This window comes from Symsagittifera roscoffensis, chromosome 7, assembly GCF_963678635.1.
Source record: "Symsagittifera roscoffensis chromosome 7, txSymRosc1.1, whole genome shotgun sequence".
NCBI classification, from domain to species: domain Eukaryota; kingdom Metazoa; phylum Xenacoelomorpha; order Acoela; family Convolutidae; genus Symsagittifera; species Symsagittifera roscoffensis.
This window is the reverse complement of record NC_087068.1, coordinates 56,479,683-56,483,935: the sequence shown is the minus strand read 5'-3', so window position 1 is coordinate 56,483,935 and position 4,253 is coordinate 56,479,683. Positions and strand designations below refer to the sequence as shown.

Here is a 4,253-nt window from a genome sequence, read left to right as displayed (position 1 = left end):
CTTTTGTGCGACGTTAAAATGATAATAATTGTAAAAGTATAGACGCTAAAGGAGAGATTTCTTTCCAAAACCTCCCATAATTTTTGCTATAATTTAAACGTTCGACGTTTTAATTGATTATTGATTGAAAGAGCTCTAATATACCATGTGCTCAAACGCTCCATTGGCTTTTATTACACAAAATTGCGCATATTAGAACATTGTAACCTATATAGCTATTATTTTTCCATTTAGATAAATTGTCGTTTTTGTTTATATAGTTCAAATGGCGCTTTCGCTGAAACAGAAGAAAAATATGCTAAAACTGGGAATCGTGATTAGTGTATTTTTCATCATTACAGGTTTTACCATTATGAAGTTTCTTGCTACTTATGTTGTCCCGGCTTACGTAGAGCTGACTTCTATTAAGTCAGCCCTTTTTGTACATTACAACGCTGAGAATATAATGAAACATGTCGTTGGTGAGTTAATATATAGAACATCAAAATTATTTTTACCTTTTCTGAAAAAAAAAAATTGATTTTTTAAAAAAATTATGCTAATGGTAGTGCAAAAATAGGACAAAACTCCGGACATTATTTTTTTTTAATGAGATTATCAGAATTTTTGCCCTTACATTTTGCCTCATGGAGAAATTTTGATAAAAAATTCATTAGAGGAAATTTTTTCCGCTACCTTTAGCCCGACTCGAGCTCGAACTAAGGAGCATGGGACTAAAACGTACTTTCAATCAATTTACATGTCTGTTGATTCTAGTACAGATTTTTCTATCAAGCATCACGCATTTTAGATCAATTGGCCAATAACTCGATCAGCGAATATGAGCTCACATCCAAAACGAGGCCAACAAACTCCAACAAATCTAAGGAACTTTCAGGAAATTTTAACAATTTCAGCGGCTTTGAGAACTTGTCACCAGAAATACGAGATGCAATCCTTACCTACCCTGCAATTAATACTTTGGAGCAAGACCTGGACAATTCGTTACCGTGGATAGTGTTTTCTATATTTTGTTGCAGTTTCGGACTTACGCTACTCAAGGTGAGGGTCTTTTTACTAAAACGGCCCAATTTTCCATTTCTGAAAACTAGAATTCAGAAATGAAAGTGCTCGCACGTGATTGGTTGATCAAGTAATATGCTAACTCATTGCTCGAATCAACTAAATATAGAAAAAAAGAGATGCGAAAAAATGTACAATTTTGAGATAGGGAGGGGGGAGTGTTCTTCTCATAGACTCAATAATGCTGGCCGTTTGAGTAAAAAGACCCCTCCAGGTAATCTGGGGAGTGTATGTGTGCTATATCAAACCAGATGTGGAGAAAAATAACAAAGAGCTAGAGATGGAGACAACGATGACCAGAATCTTAGAACGCCAGAAGGAAAAACTCCAGATGAAAGCGGAAATCATAGAGATTGATTCAAAAGTGTAAACTAAGCAGCTGTAGCTGATGTAAATTTTCACCCAAAAAAGAAGAGAAAACTTGGAAAAACATTTATGGTACAGAAAGACAGATTTTTTTAAAAAGCAATTGGAAGGTTTATTCGTTTTTTTTTAACATCATTTTGGGATCTTGTCAACTATTTTCCACTATTGTTATCTTGTAAATAATTGCCAACCATATAAAGACCTAATTCAACAGTTGAGCATATTTGAATTTTGTATGTTGTTACCAAGTTAGACTTTTTGTAATAGGGGAAGAATTAGAAAACAAGATCTGCCTTTTGATTTGACATTAATCTTTTCTAAAAATATTTAATAAACTTCATGTAAATTTTCGAGATATATTCTTACTTAGATTGAAAACTAGTTGAACTTTGAGGATCTTTGCGGTTTTTTGAGGCATCGCAACTGTACAGCTGTAAAGTAGTTTTTGTTCCAACTTTCGAAGAAAGTACCGGAATATCTATTTTGAATTCTCGCAATCGTCTTGGTAAACTTCTTCGAATTTGAAAATTGTCAATTTTACCTTGGTCTAATTTACTTTTTTCTCATTAAAAATTTCAAAAAAACATCCTTTTTTTGCCATAAAAACATTATTTGTTTTAGTTAGCAGTTCTCATCTGAAAGCCCTGAATTTTAAAAAATTGATCTTAATATCACAATTGAACAACTTTCCCCAAAATTAACCCTCCTCCACTGCTAAACAAAGTCAAAAATTTTGCTCGGGGTTTGAAAAACAAATTAGTAAAAAGTTGTTCAAGAGAAAAATAGAAAAAAAGAAACAGTTTTGTAACCAATGTGGATGTCACTTTAAATAATTCAACGTCTATTTTTCGAAATTGTGATTTTACTGAAATGCTTTCGACTGTTTCTGAATAATTTAAGGATATCTGTGAAATGGTAAGAAGAAGAGAAGGACGCTCAAATAAGATCGAAGTCAAATTTGCGGAGGCAAGTTATGCAAATTCAGGGTTTTCAGATGAGAACTGCTACTTATAACAAACAAAAAATTTACCCATTAAACAGCTTTGGAGGAAGAGACTGGGGGAGATGTTATCTTTATTCAAAAACAATCAGAGCTTACAAACAATATTTTTTCAAATTACGAACACTCAGATGCGCAACAGTTTTTTGCATAACTTGCCTCCGCAAATTAGACTTCAACCTTATTTGAGCGTCCTTCTCTTCTTTTTCACCATTTCACAGATATCCTTAAATTATTCAGAAACAGTCGAAAGCGTTTCACTAAAATCACAACTTCGAAAAATAGACGTTGAATTATTTAAAGTCACGTCTACATTTATTCCAAAACTGGTTCTATTTTTAACCGGCAATTATCTTTTTTCTCTGGTACAACTTTCAACAAAAATATTTTTTTAACGCCGAGCAAAATTTTTGACTTTAGTGAGCAGTGGAAGAGGGTTAAGTTCGGGGAAAATTGGTAAATAAAAGATTGCATAAAAACGCAATTTAAAACGCAGAAAACAATCAAAATGTTTAAAAATTTTGCAATAAAACTGTACAGGTTGTGATTTATTCTAATCCTCTATAATGTTTTTCAATGGTTTAGAATTGATTAAACTTTTTTCTGAGAAATTAATGGGTACTAAGGGATTATATTCAAACATGTGGTATCAAAGTGTAAATATAATCAAACTGTAATTTAATGGCAAAAGTTTCGACAACAAAAATTCATTATAAAAGATTTTTACAAGGGAACCGCAGTGCAGTTTTGTATGCGTGAAAAAAAGTTCTTTTTTTTCGGCGGCACTGAGGCTTCGTTTTAATTTTGAGTCATACGGTTTTGTTAGCAGAGATAGCGATTTATGATCATTCAATTTTCACTTTTTTTAAGTGAATTCTGTTTGATGGATACTTAATACCTTTTTCCATTATCTTTGATGTCAGAAGCACAAAATATTCACAAAATAAAAAAAACAGTATTCACTAATTTTACACGCAGAAGCAAAACTCAGCTTCGCACCACCTAAGCAAAACATAAAACACAGAAACGAAGCGGAGTTTCGTAAAATTTGCGATGCAAAAAACACATTGCGCTACAAAATAGTGAACAAAAAACAGACAAGTAAAAAAGGTTCTAAAACTTTTTTAATAGAAAAAATTACTTGAAAAAATAACTTGACAAAAATTGATATATAACAGCTACAAAAATTTCAAATTTGTATCAGACGAAATTCAGAAACAGCCCTAAAAACCATTTACCGAGCGGCATCAAAGGCGACGAAATTTGGGTCGAAACCTGTTGAGCCAAAAACAAAACAGTTGTCATAAAAAATCGTTAAATTTAAAATTTCTTACGGTCCATCCAAACTCAAACACATAATCCCAAATGGACAAACTTTGTAGTCAAAATTATGCGAAATGATTTGACCAAGATAATATAAAACTAATTGAAACTGTTTGAAATGTGGAAAAATTTCAAAATCAGACCTCATAAATTAAAAACTTTGTGAATTTCAGTTATAATGAAAACTGTTTAACTTGGATTAAAACCAATACTAATTTTTTCCATACTTTCTCCATATTTTTTTCCATACAAATCATTTGCACATTGACTTTCACTCTGATTGCTACACTGAACTTTTTCTCCATTTTCCCCATGAGTATTTAACCAATTTGTTAATTTATCAGTCTAAAAACATTTCAAAAAAAGGCGTAACAAACAATTTACCTCGCACACACGCATCATTAATTGTGTGGTACCAAAATGTAATTACGAGCGGTTTTTTTTGGTAAAAATTTTAAACACACAAACTGATTAAAATCGATGTTTATCAATGGAACCTCAG

The 4,253-nt window shown here is 31.9% G+C and overlaps 1 long non-coding RNA gene across 1 annotated transcript; it reads left to right on the top strand.

Moving 5' to 3' along the window:
• The first annotated feature begins 200 nt into the window (after positions 1 to 200).
• Positions 201 to 1,585, top strand: LOC134851822 (uncharacterized). Its single transcript, XR_010164258.1, has 3 exons — positions 201 to 461; positions 791 to 1,041; positions 1,277 to 1,585. It is a non-coding gene; the product is annotated as an uncharacterized LOC134851822 (long non-coding RNA).
• Positions 1,586 to 4,253: the final 2,668 nt, after the last annotated feature.